The sequence below is a fragment of the Lissotriton vulgaris genome, chromosome 5, assembly GCF_964263255.1.
Source record: "Lissotriton vulgaris chromosome 5, aLisVul1.2, whole genome shotgun sequence".
Taxonomy (NCBI): domain Eukaryota; kingdom Metazoa; phylum Chordata; class Amphibia; order Caudata; family Salamandridae; genus Lissotriton; species Lissotriton vulgaris.
The window spans coordinates 2,009,267,582-2,009,282,323 of record NC_141693.1 but is presented as its reverse complement, the minus strand read 5'-3'; the positions used below and the strand labels follow the sequence as shown (position 1 = coordinate 2,009,282,323).

At 45.2% G+C, this 14,742-nt stretch overlaps 1 pseudogene; it reads right to left on the bottom strand.

Moving 5' to 3' along the window:
- Window positions 1–2,901: 2,901 nt before the first annotated feature.
- Window positions 2,902–3,944, bottom strand: LOC147718011 (uncharacterized; annotated as a pseudogene).
- Between the last annotated feature and the right edge of the window lie 10,798 nt (window positions 3,945–14,742).

Genomic DNA, 14,742 nt, shown 5'->3' with positions numbered 1-14,742 from the left:
GAAGGAAGCGACGGTCCGCGGCGGAGCCAGCAGGTCCCGATGAAGATGGTGGTTACAAACGGTCCGCGGCCACGCCAGCAGGTCCCGACGACGATGATGACTACGAAGGTTTCGGCAGCGCCAACAGGCAGGACGATGGTTCGCAAGGCAGGGCTACGGCAGCGCCAGTAGTCCGTCAAGGATGAGTTCTTCACTGCGTCTCTCGACTCCAGGATACAACTGCCTTCCTGCTCTGGAGCTGCCCCAGTTATAGGGCTGATCCTCTTTGATGTCCGGACCCTCGCCCTTGGAGGTTGGGGGGTCCGGGATGAAGGGGTCCAGACACCCAGCAGGGGGGTGGAGCCAGCGCCCGGGGAGATGGTGGGCGAGCGGCACCTGGCGAGGGAGAACCATCAACACCTCTTTCTCCCATTGACCTGCCAAGTGGTCCGCTCACCTCCTGGGTGGATGATGGTGCCGGGATGTCTGAGGCCTGGCCAGGCCCAGGGTTGGGGTCGTTCGGGGGCCACGCGGCCTCGTGGCGGAGTGTCCAAGATGGCGCCCAGGCTGGGTGCGCGGGCCAGTGAGAGATCGGGCCCACGAGGTCGATATGTTCAGAGGCAAGGGTCCCGGAGGGGACGGAAAGCGTGAAGTGGTGGTGTGTGACACTGGAGGGACCGGGCTCGGGCCTGGTCGGGCAGAGGGGGAGCGGCCCTTCACGTGGCCTGTCCAACACTGCTTAATTCTCAAACGGCGGTATCATAGATATGAACCACGTAAGGAGATAACTCATAAGTTTATCAATATCTGAAAAGAGGAAAGACATACTCATCAAATAAATATATAAGGGAAAAACAGATGAACACATTGTGCTACCTAAAGATGTACATGCCTTACCTATATTGGAATCTGGGAATCACTATAGATATCCAAGAAAATATATAATGGGTAGACGATATCGCGAGTCCAGAGGAGCAACTATTAATCTTTATGTTCAACTGAAATAAATCACAACAAAGGAAAAGAGGTGTAATAAGGTCCGTAAGTATCCTCCACGCACCATCTTATATTGATAGTGTATAAATAATGCGAAGGACCCACCTTAGGATCAAGTGTTTTATTCTGATTTTATGAAACCGTAATACTCCTTTCAAATGTGTTTCATTAGTGAACCGGATATGGATGGACTGCGTCTCATATTCCCAGCAGTCCTACAAAATGCAAAACAATATATAGTCTCAAACTCACCCAGATGATAAAGGACTCGTTCACTTTCACAAGGGATTTAAAAAGCAGAACATTAAATAGCTGTTTAGAACACCTGGATAGCATGAATGCCTCTAAAGCATGTGTATCCAGACAAAAAATGACTGCCTACGTAAGTCTGACCTTCTCAAGAGTTCTCATCCGTAAATGAGAACTCCCCGTCCGCCATCTACATTCATACACAACGTAATGGGTTTATACGGGCTAAACACATTTAAACATGTCCACGTTAAGCCAGACGCCGCGTGGTAGATAAGATATAATGTCTAGCGCAATGCGTGTAAATAACTAATGGGGGTTCACGGACAGTGGGTCTGTCTACCCAATATGCAAATTCAAACAAGAAACGGCAGCTTACAAACATCTCTCCTTATCAGATTTTCCATACATGTAAACAACTACAGATTAGTCGAGAATAATGTCTCGCTCACTGTACTGAAACGTGAGTGTTATCATTTAGCGGAACTGATTTATTAAAAAAATAGAAGATTTAACATGCTGGCGTTTGGTAAGACACAACGCAATTAAGAATAAAAAACATGGCCCTATCCGCTACGGAGAGATAAGAAACGGAAATCATTGCCGACATGTACAGGTACTTACTGAGCTCTTGCACAAAGTGCAGATCAGAGTAGACTCCCACGTGGACAGGTGGTTCCAAACTAGAGTGAGTAGAGAAGTGTGGCTCACGGTGTAGAGCAGGCAGACCCAGAAGCTGAGGTCAGACCCGGGACCAGGGTTCAATTCCCGACGCGGCAGGGTCTTGAGCTCAAATGTCCACGGACTCGATAATTCTCGCTTTGGTGCCTGCTCTAATCATGGGTTCTCACTCTGCAACTCTGGGCATTAAGCTTGCTTAATCTCCACAACGGCCCCCCTGCGGCGGGATGCCTGGCTTTCACCTTGGGGATGCCCTGTAGGGGCTATCTCACAGGGAAAAGCCAGGACGGGTTCCCAAGGCAAGCGCCGGGAAACCTCCGGGTAGCTGTGCGCTCAATAAATGCAATAATAATAATAATAATAATAATAGTACCACCGGACATGTTTTTAAACAGAAGAGACGGCGGGAGTCTCGCGATATCTAAAAAGATTATCGAAAGTGAAGTCATGAAAGTAGAAGACGGACTCCCGTTTTCAAAGATTACCAGTGTTCGGATGTATCGCGATTATAGAGTGACGAGAGGTGAAAACAAACGCCATATTGAAGGAATACGAACAGTCCTAATCCAACGGGTTATGCATTCTGTAAGAGCCCAATTGTATTTAGTAGTCGGTCAAAGCATGACCTAATCTGAAATAACCCATTAATTGCCCATTTATATCGACGATAAGGCAAAAAATAGGGAACAAAATAATCTGTCTTATCAAAGGTGTTAATTCGTCTAAATATAACCATCTAAGGGGACAAATAGTTTTTAAAGAAAAGGAAAGATACAACGAAAGTGAAGGGTATATTTCAAAAGTATAACAAAATATACTAAAAGATAAAATGAATGACAGATAAGTGTCTCCCTCGAGAGAGATGAGTTCTGATACTGACAATCATCACCTGTGCTAACCACTGCCATGTGCAAAAGCAGGATATAATGATTCCGAATACACACATAGTATCAAAGCTGGAATGGCAGATAGCGACTGAGTGGAGCAAAGTGGACACTATTGTGTGATGTACCAAGATATTTCCTCATTAAGACCATGTCTAACACAGTCTAAGTGGTAAATCCAGAAAGTTTCACGTTTCTTACGTGTTGTTTCTGTGCCTGCACTTTTTTCTAAAATTGACCATTTAATGTCTTGCTCCTTATGATTCATTTTCAGGAAATGCTCAACTAGTGGCGCCGTCATTCTCTTAGTCCTGATTGCAGATTTATGTTCGCTAAAACGTGTGCGAAATTCCCGGCCAGTCTCTCCTACATAAGCCAACCCACAACCACAGAATAGAATGTAAATTATATTGCTGCTACGGCAGTTTGTCAGATGACGAAGTTTAATTTTCTTATCATTATATTCAATAGTCTCAGATGTAATTGCTGAGTCACAAGTGTGACGCGAGCCACATCTGTGATTTCCCAAAATGATAGGAAGTCCCGTGATGGAGCGTTGGCCATCTGAGAAAGGTCTTTTAATCTGGCGAGTATGCACCAATAAGTCCCTCAAGTTCTTATTTCTTCTGTAGGCTAATAAAGGGAGGGGCATAAAAGGGACATGCTCATCTGTATTCAGGATTCTCCATTTTTTGTTAATAATGTTCCTGATCTTGAAATTCAGATTTGAGTGATTTATAACACAAGTTTACGATTGTGTTCCGAGCGATAGGACCCTTGTAACAGAGCTACTCTGTCATAGTATTTAGCTCTTTTAAAAGCATGTCGTACTATACGATGGGGATAGCCTCTCTTGAGTAGTCTATCCTTGAGCTCACCTCCATATTTATGGTAGGCAGCCATATCTGTACAGTTACGGCGAATCCGTAAAAATTCCCCAAATGGGATAGATTCCCTCTGGCAATTGGGATGGTAACTGTCAAATTTTAAGATGGTATTTTTGGCTGTAGGTTTCCTAAAAAGGCTAACTTTCAATTGTCCGCTAGTGCCCTCAATGCTGATATCCAGAAAGTCAACCTTGCTGTTATTATAGTTAACTGTGAATCTGGGATTAGAGTCACTGGCATTAAGCCAGAGAACAAACGCTTCCAACATTTCAACTGATCCACTCCAAATAAAGAAATATCATCTATAAATCGTTTCCAAACAGAAATATTTTCAAAAAAAGGAGCCAACTCATTGTGGATATTACGTAGTTCCCACTCACCCATAAACGAATTGGCCACACTAGGGTCACAAGATGCTCCCATTGAGGTGCCCTCAATTTGTTTGTAGAGAGTGCCATTATATTCAAAGAAGTTATTCAAAAGAACCACTTCAAGGCATTGTAAGATAAAGACATCTGGGCGATTTTCAGGGAACCTATGAAGGAGAGCTGACACCGCCTGCAACGCCCGACACTGAGGGATATTGGTGTGTAACGCCTCAATGTCGAGCGTCACAAGGAAGTCAGTCTCAGGATTGAATGGAAGTCCCTCAATTTTCTTGATAATATCGCCCGTGTCACGAATATATGAGGCATACTTGTATGTGAGGGGACACAAGAAAGAATCCACATATTTGGATAAGGGCTCAGTACATGACCCAATAGTGGATATTATGGGTCGCATGGGGGGGATCAGTTTCGGACTTGTGTGTTTTAGGTAGACCGTAAAGAGCAGAGATAGTCGGGCATGATTTGTTAAGAAAAGAAAGTTCATCCTCACAAATAAATCCGTCTCTGAATGCCATTTGGGTCATTTCCTGAATATGTACATTTAATCTTTCAAGTTCCCTTCTTTGTGCTGGTCTATAGTGATCTGTCACTGCCAGCATCTCAGTCATTTTCTGGTCTTATGTTTTTTTGTCAAATACAGTCACCCCGCCACCTTTATAGCAAGGTTTGATTATAATGGAAGGATCGGTCTTAAGTTTATTTAGCGATGTAATTTCTAATTTGGACAGGTTGAATTTAGGTTTCTGTGGGTTCTTAATCACACGCTCTATGTCCCGAAGGACATTGTGTTCAAAGATGCGTACCTCAGCACCCACCATATCCAATGTTGGAGTGAATGTGGATGGAGGCTTACACTTAGATAAGTTATTGTCCTCATCATTCGTGGGTCTATCCGAAAAGTACTTGTTCAGTCTAACCTTCCTAAAGAAGGCAAATAGATCTTAGTGTAATTTGAATGTATTTAAACACAGGCTAGGTACAAATGACAGACCTCTACTCAACACCTGTATATCTTCAGGTACAAGATTACTTGTGGAAAGATTGTAGATAGGTAAATTTTCACTGGTGAAATCAGATGTCTTAGATATACCGTCTACCACCAATACTGCTGGTTGCGGGTCCTGACATATTGTTGAGGAGGTTGAGGGCTCATTTGCTGTTGTGCTCCTTGATCCTGCCATCGGACATTCCTCCCTCGGTATTGGCCCCGGGGTAAAAAACCACGTCCATGAAAGGGTCTTTCATTGGTTCTTCCTCTAAACGGTCTTGGATTATACTGACCTGTACCTGAGTCTTGCCATCAGACCCGGAGGAACCCGCGTCTGAGAAGTTGGTATATCTCCTATGTTGGTAACTATTAAAGTTTGGGTTATGATTACCTGGTGTTGCCTCTTGATAATAATTTGGATTGAGATAAGGATACATTTTTTCTTTTGTAAACCATCTCACATCCTTCCGTAATTTCTCTGTCTTTTTATTTGTAAGATACATATCAAAATCCTTCATTTCAAATTGGATCTTATCTAGGCAGGTCTTAGCTTCCTCCACAGCTGTAGATGTGTTGAGTTTTGCTTCTAACTCATCGATTTCTTTTTGAAGGGCAGATGCTATATCCTTTGCTGTTTCTATGACGAGCATCATCCAGTCCCTGGAGCAGCGGTTGGAGATGAGTGGCCACCGCTCCAGGAACTTTCTGTTCTCAACAAATAAGGCGGGAGCATTGCGTACTCTCAGTCCCGACGGAATTACCCCAACCTTGAGGTACTCAAACATATAAAATGCATGAGATTCTATGCGTTTAAGTTTCTTCCGCATATTAAGTACATTTTGCCACTCACTATTGTCAAGTTGGTGGGCAGGGAGAGATCCTGTATCTCCTGTAACTCTACCCATAAGAGAGTTAAAGTCATCATCTGAAAACCCAAAGGTATTCATTTTAGTATAGTATATACGCTGATGTCATATATGTCCAATGATTAATACTTACAAACCTGGAGAAAATCCAGATGAGGGTCTAAAAAAGACAAAAATGACAAAAGAACAATTAATGAGGACTACCCAAGTGTACAACACACACCAGAATTACACAGTATGTCGGTCACATGAGAGCAACAAGTGTCAACTGCCACAAAAGTAGCAAAGCAAGGGTGAACCCTCACAGAATGGTATTATTTAAAAAATCATACAGTAAAACAAAAACTGTATCCCACGGTTAAAAAAACGCGAATGCCTAGAGCAGTAATGATGGGACCCCCTCGAAATGTAAAGTACGGCCAGGGAACAGAGGGGAAGGGATAAAGTACAACAAGAAGAGAGTTCCCTCTTTGGCCACAATTATTCATTACACGTGTACATCACATTATTAATGTTGACGGTGACAGATACACAACAAGCTTTATATTTTCTTCAAAAAATATATAAATTATTTAAATTTTTTATTTTTAGCATTGCTTTCAGATTTGTATATTTTTCATTTAAGTAAGAATTCATAAGAAACATACAGTCACAAAGTTAACATTTCATAGGTCATTTCATAATTCATGTTAATGTTAAATTTTAATACCGCGCTCATACACCAATTGGTTTCTTGGCGCTCGAAGACAGTGGAATAGGACACGGGGGGTGTGGACAGCTAACCGTGAGCAAGACGGAACAAATGAGTTTTTAAAGATTTGCGAAAAGTGGGATAGTCAGGAGTGAGCCGAATAGGGAGGGGAAGGGAGTTCCAAGTAAATGGGGCAAGGAAGGAGAAGCCAGCACCACCGTGCTTCTTACGTCGAAACCTAGGAATGACCAGCAGATTGTGGGCAGAGGATCTGAGGTGTCGGGAAGGAGTGTAAGAGTGTAGACAGGAAGAAATAAAAGCAGGAGCAGAAACAAAAAGAGATTTGAAAACGGTGCAACCAAGTTTGAAAATGCATCGTTGCGCAACCGGGAGCCAGTGCAAGGTTTTTAACAGTGGGGTGACATGTTGATGTTTTGGTTGCTGGAAGATTAATCTAGCAGCCTGGTTTTGCACCAGTTGAAGCCGTTGGAGATTGTAGGCTGGAATCCCCACGTATAGACAGTTGGCATAGTCTAAACGTGAGGTAACCAGGGCCAAGATGACAAGAATAAGAGCCTCTGGAGACAGGTACCTTCGGATCTTCCCGATCCTGCGGAGATGAAAAAAGCAGGCCGAGGTAACAGCATTAATGTGCGGCCGCATCGAGAGATCACTGGAGATGACAACACCTAAGCTCTTCACGGAGTCAACTGGGCAGGGGGGGGGGCCGAGGGCAGGGGGCCAGAAGTTGGAAGTCCAAGGATGAGGGGGCCCACCAATCAGGACCAGCTCTGTCTTACTAGGATTGAGCTTCAGCTGACTGAAGTTCATCCACTCATAGATGGAAAGCATGGTGGATTGGAAATTAGAGCGGGAGAGAGGAGAGGAGTCGATAGGAAAGATAAGTTGCAGATCATCTGCATAATTAAAGGTGGTAACAGAGGAGTGACGGAGGGAGACCAGGAGAGGCTGCATATAAAGATTAAACAAAAGGGGAGATAAGGCAGAACCATGGGGGACACCACAAGAAAGTGAAGTGGAAGGGGCAGAAAAGGAGGATAGGTGTATAGATTGGGTCCGAAGTTGGAGAAAGGACACAATCCAAGACAGGGCCAGGCCCGAGATCCCAGCATTTCTGACACGGTCGACCAAGATGTCGTGGTCGACCGTGTCGAAAGCGGCCGAGAGATCAAGTAGTACCAGGGCCTGGGCCAGGTTCTTATCCGCCCCCTGTCTCAGCGTGTCCATGACCGCTGTCACCACTGTCTCCGTAGAGTGGGAGGGTCTGAAACCTGCCTGTTGGTCATCGAGGAAATGAGTCTCCTCGATGAAAGAACTAAGGCAACGGGTGACATAGGTTTCCAAGACCTTCCCAAGATATGGGAGAAGGGAGATAGGTCGGTAATTGCCCAGTACCTGTCACGTTTCAGGCCATTGATGACTGGACTACAGTTCCCAGAATGCCCACAGTCCAGTCTGTTGTTTGTGTTGCTGAGTGTATGAAGGCTATATCTTTTCTTTCTTTCCCCTTTGCAAGTGCTTGTCACTTTAGAGCCTGTCCTGTGTATTCTTGGTGCTACGTTTTCCAGTGACTTTCTGTTTGCTGCTTCGTGTCACTGGTAGTCGGATTCACGGATTGCCTTGGACCGTGAGAGGCTGTACGGAAACTCGCCCTGCTGCACAGCGCCATGCTTGAACTCTGACCCGGAGTTGTGCTGGGACTTCGAACGGAGCTTCTCCGGAGCCGCGGTGGTGAGTTAAACGGAGCCGCGTTGAATTTACTGAAACTGCATATTAATCCGAGACGGCGGCTGCCGTTTACTCGGGTATGCGAATGCTGAGTCTTTTGTTCTGGTGAACAACGTGGGAACGCTGAGGGCTCGCGCCTCATTGCTAGAAGCGGCTGCTTTTGTGTGATTACTTCCTACGCTGTACCCGTTCATTTGGGAATTATACCTCGGACTGCATCCTGGTAACTTGTGAACTACGTTAGAGCAAAGACTGAGCTTGTAGTTTCAAAACACTTTGAATAGTGTATGGAGCCCAGAGACACTATAACAGGCTATGGAATAAAGACTTCAGAAGAAAAAAGCACATTAGTCTTGAATGTGCATTGGGGACTAGGATTTTGTTTTCATCTGGAGCCCAATTCCCTTTGGTTTAGTTTTCCTTTCTTTTTCTTCTTCAACTTCATTATTTACGTATCTTGGAGTGGTGTGGCAGTTCAGAGCTGTGAGTATAAGTGTGTACATTTGTCCTCTTAGTCTGTTAGCTTGTATACGGAGGGGGTGTGCAATTACCTGTCTTTTCTTGTGTATCCCTGCAGACCACTGCTGTAGCAAACGAAGGAAGAAGGAACAATTATTCTGTCCTCACCTGCTGTAGATGGTTTAGGCTGCCCGCCTGTTTTATTTATTTTCTCCATTTTTTCCCCTTCCCTGGGAGAGGTTGTCCTAGAGGAGAGTTACATTGATGTCTCGTCTGGGGGACCGTTCCTAGGGAGGAAGGAATTAGGCTACGACATCGCTCCTGCTGCATCTGGCTATTAAGGTTAGTCATCCTGCTTTAATCGTGACAGAGTGACAAGACCACGTTCTTTTGCGGCCCGAGCGATGGATACCAACACTGTATTGCAGACCTTGTTGGACTCTTTAACTGCCTTACGTGTAGAGGTAGATGCAGTGAGAGGGGAGAACCAGGATATGCGGAATGAGATGGGGGCTCTTAGACGTGATGTGGAAGGTCTGGCCCAAGTCAGAACTGCTGGGAAACAGTATATTAGGGAGGCCACTTTACCCCCCCCTGTCCAAGCATCTTCTCATTTAGCTCCTGGAGCACTGGCCCCATCTACCATACAGGTTATACAACCTGTTCAGTTACCTTTGGCACCCCCTGAGAGATTTTTGGGAGATCCCCGGAAGTTTAGTACTTTCTTAGGGCAGTGCAAGTTGCACTTTATGTGCAAGCCCGCTGTTTTTCCCGATGATCATTCGAAGACCGCTTTTATGCTGTCCTACTTGGGGGGCAATGCTGCCAGTTGGTCTTTTCCATTGATTGAGAAAAACGATCCTATGCTAGCCAGATTTGATGATTTTTGCGATGAAATGCGCAAGTTGTTTGATCGCAAGGCTCATATGCTATCTCTGGATCGAGAATTAATCACTCTCAAACAAGGGTCATTAGATTTATTAACATACATTACCCACTTTAACCGTCTTGTTGTCGAGACTGATTGGCCTTCTGCGAAGCGTGTATCCTTGTTTTATCAAGGACTGAGAGGGGAATTGAAGGATGTACTTGCTCAGGTGGTGAACATGCCCACTTGTTGTGAAGAACTGATAGACCTCACCATACAACTGGATCACCGGTTACAAGAACGAAAGGGCGATAAACATCGCTATGACTGGCGTTTTCCAGTGTTGAAACCGAGAGTGAATACGGAGGGGGCATCCACTGCTGACACGTCTGAACCTATGCAGATCGGAGGAGTCAGGGGTCCATTGAGCGCCGAAGAAAGAACGCGAAGACGTAACCAAAAGCTTTGCATGTATTGCGGAAAACCTGGACATTTTATCAGAGACTGCAAGGCTAAAACAAAGAGTATACGAAATATACCTGCGGTGGAATACCCTTCTTCGGAGTCGGGAAACGAGAAAGCTCAACCAAATCAGAGGCCTTTGGTTTGAGCTGTGATGGAGTAAATGAGGTCTCTCATGCAATAGCTAACACCATGCAACCTTCTGTGCCCCATATGAATTTATGTGTTACCCTTACCTGGCCGGGAGAAATACCGGTAATGGTGCATGCCATGCTTGATTCTGGAGCAACGGGTAACTTCATTGATGTCGAATATGCCAAGAGGTTGGGAATTCCTTGCATCGAAAAAGAAGTACCTGAAGCGGTGAAGGCAGTAGACGGATCAGATTTAACTTCAGGACCCGTGTGTTATCATACCTGTCCTTTGGTGATGCAAGTCGGCCGTGAGCATTTTGAACGCATATCTTTTGATTTGATCGATGCTCCTCAGTTTAGATTGATATTGGGTATGCCTTGGCTAACACAACATGACCCCATGGTTAAATGGGCTGCTCGTTCCATTACTTTGAGCTCAACATATTGCACTGAACATTGTACACCAACGCCTCTTCGAGAAGAAATCCAACTTGAAACTCCTGCAGGTGCGTTGGCGTCTGGAAGTAGAGCGTTGGGAGTCAATGCAATTACTACTCTTCCTGAGGTATACCAGAAATACCAAGAAGTCTTCAGTGAAAGAGAAGCTAGCAAACTACCCATACATCGGGATTATGATTGTGTCATTGACTTGGAACCCGGAGCTAACATCCCGTGTAGTAGAGTCTATGCTCTTACGGAAGCTGAAAATGTGTATTTACAACAATATCTGAAGAAAATGTTGGATTCCGGATTCATCCGTCCCTCCACGTCTCCAGCTTCGTCACCTTTGTTTTTTATTCCAAAGAAGGAAGGTGGCCTAAGAACCTGTATCGACTATAGGGCCATTAACAAGGTTACCAGAAAGAACCGGTATCCGCTGCCTTTGATTCCGGTCTTGTTGGATCAGTTAAAAGACGCTAGGATCTTTACCAAGTTGGATCTGAGGGGAGCCTATCATTTAGTGCGTGTTCGCAGAGGAGATGAATGGAAGACGGCGTTCCGCACTCGTTACGGATTGTATGAATATCAAGTGATGCCGTTCGGCCTCTGCAACGCTCCTGCGGCGTTCCAATTTTTCATGGATGATGTTTTGCGAGGATTATTGGATGTGTCCTGTATAGTCTACATAGACGATATATTGATATATTCGTCAACAAGAGAAGAACACGTCCATCATGTGACGGAAGTACTGGAACGATTGCATCAACATGAGTTGTATGCGAAGCTTGAGAAGTGTTTGTTCCATACCAGAGAAGTGGAGTTCCTGGGTTATGTCATCGGCCCTAATGGAATTCAAATGGACAAAAAGAAAACACAAGCTATTGTCCAATGGGATTCGCCTTCATCTGTAAAAGCTTTGCAGAGCTTTTTAGGTTTCGCGAACTTTTACAGGAGGTTCATAAAAGACTTCTCCAGGATCATACAACCATTAACCTTTTTGTTGAAGAAAGGACCTACTTTCAAGTGGACCGAGTCAGCGGAAGATGCTTTTCGAACTCTAAAGACTTGTTTTGTGACCGCGCCCATACTACGTCATCCTGATGCGAGCCAACCATACATCATGGAAACGGATGCATCATACTACGCTATTGGAGGCATTCTTTCCCAGAGAAATCCGGAAACAGGTCAACTGCATCCTGTGGCGTATTATTCTCGTAAGTTGTCCTCCTGTGAAGTCAACTATAGTATTACCGATAAGGAATTGTTAGCCATCAAGAGGGCTTGCGAAGAATGGAGACATAATCTCATGGGGGCTCGACATGTCGTGGAAATATTTACCGATCATCGGAACCTCCTCTTTCTAAAGAGTGCCAGAGCATTAACACCACGCCAATTACGGTGGTCATTGTTCTTTTCGGATTACGATTTTGTAATCAAATATCGTCCAGGACCCCAGAATGGCAAAGCGGATGCGCTGTCAAGACCAGAGGGAGCGGGGAGAAGTTTTTCCACTGAAATTGAGAATCCTCCGGCCATCATTTCAGAGGCTTCCTTCTCTTCATCGGCTTCTGCTATATCAAGTTCTCTTGACTTCTTGAAACAAGTGGAAGAGGGAGTCAAAACGATGGAGGTTCAAACCTGGATTGCAGTAGAACCACAGAAGAGAACCTTGCGGAAAGGATATCTATTTAGAGACAAACAGTTGTATGTCCTTACGACAGAACTACAAGAGCAAGTTTTGAGATAGACTCATGATTCCACATTAGGAGGTCATATGGGTGTGCAGAAAACCATGCAAACCGTCGTCAGGTATTTCTGGTGGGAATCCATGAAAAAGGACATTGTGGACTATGTGGCTAAGTGTCCTGTATGCTCTCAAGCGAAGGCGTTACATCAACGAAGCAGTGGTTTGTTACGTCCTATACCCATACCCCCTGCGCCTTGGCACACAGTTTCTATGGACTTCATAGTGGAAATGCCTCTCAGTCACGGCAACAACACCATCTTAGTGGTTATAGACCATTTAACCAAAATGGGCCATTTCATAGCCCTAACCAAATTGCCTACCTCTGGGGAGTTGGCCCTGGTTTTCCTACAGAATGTGGTTAGGTTACATGGGGTGCCTTCAGTTCTTATTACTGATAGAGGAACACAGTTCACCTCTAAGTTCTGGAAGGCATTGTGTGACATCTTGGAGATTGATGCCCGTCTGTCAACAAGTTACCATCCTCAGACAGACGGGAAAACAGAAAGACTCAACCAGACACTGGAACAGTATTTACGGTGTTTTACCCTGCAACACAGTGAGGAATGGAGAACACTGTTGTGGATGGCCGAATTCGCCTACAATAGTGCTACCCATTCCTCTCTAGGATGTTCCCCTTTCTATTGTCTTCAGGGCTTTCATCCCAATTTCCTGCCTTTTGAACATCCTGGGGTGTCTTCCCTTCCTTCTATACAAGAGCACCACACCCACCTTATCTCAATAGCTCAGGAAGCCAGAGAGCAGTTGGTGGCAGCCAGGGATCATGATAAACTACAGGCTGATAGAAAAAGATCTCCTGCGCCTGAGTATAGTATCGGGGACAAGGTGTGGCTGAGTACGAGATATCTGAAATTGAAAGGGAATACCAGATTGCAGCCCAAATTCGTCGGCCCATATGCCGTTCTTGGTATTATCAATCCGGTAGCGATGAAGTTGGACCTGCCCTCTACTTGGCATATACATCCAGTGTTTCATGTGTCACTATTGAAGCCTTATGTTCCCGGTACAAGAGTCATGGGGAGGCCACAGCCAGTGGAGATAGACGGGGACATAGAGTATGAGGTAAGGGCAGTACTTGATTCCCGAAGAGTGAGAGGTGTGTTACAGTACCTGATTGACTGGAAAGGGTATGGGCATGAGGAACGTTCGTGGGAGCCTCGTTCTAATCTGCACTGCCCTAGTCTTTTGAGGCTTTTTCATGCTCAGTTTCCCTCTAAGCCTGGTGGACCGCCGAGACGTCGGTCATAGAGAGGGGGTTCTGTCACGTTTCAGGCCATTGATGACTGGACTACAGTTCCCAGAATGCCCACAGTCCAGTCTGTTGTTTGTGTTGCTGAGTGTATGGAGGCTATATCTTTTCTTTCTTTCCCCTTTGCAAGTGCTTGTCACTTTAGAGCCTGTCCTGTGTATTCTTGGTGCTACGTTTTCCAGTGACTTTCTGTTTGCTGCTTCGTGTCACTGGTAGTCGGATTCACGGATTGCCTTGGACCGTGAGAGGCTGTACGGAAACTCGCCCTGCTGCACAGCGCCATGCTTGAACTCTGACCCGGAGTTGTGCTGGGACTTCGAACGGAGCTTCTCCGGAGCCGCGGTGGTGAGTTAAACGGAGCCGCGTTGAATTTACTGAAACTGCATATTAATCCGAGACGGCGGCTGCCGTTTACTCGGGTATGCGAATGCTGAGTCTTTTGTTCTGGTGAACAACGTGGGAACGCTGAGGGCTCGCGCCTCATTGCTAGAAGCGGCTGCTTTTGTGTGATTACTTCCTACGCTGTACCCGTTCATTTGGGAATTATACCTCGGACTGCATCCTGGTAACTTGTGAACTACGTTAGAGCAAAGACTGAGCTTGTAGTTTCAAAACACTTTGAATAGTGTATGGAGCCCAGAGACACTATAACAGGCTATGGAATAAAGACTTCAGAAGAAAAAAGCACATTAGTCTTGAATGTGCATTGGGGACTAGGATTTTGTTTTCATCTGGAGCCCAATTCCCTTTGGTTTAGTTTTCCTTTCTTTTTCTTCTTCAACTTCATTATTTACGTATCTTGGAGTGGTGTGGCAGTTCAGAGCTGTGAGTATAAGTGTGTACATTTGTCCTCTTAGTCTGTTAGCTTGTATACGGAGGGGGTGTGCAATTACCTGTCTTTTCTTGTGTATCCCTGCAGACCACTGCTGTAGCAAACGAAGGAAGAAGGAACAATTATTCTGTCCTCACCTGCTGTAGATGGTTTAGGCTGCCCGCCTGTTTTAT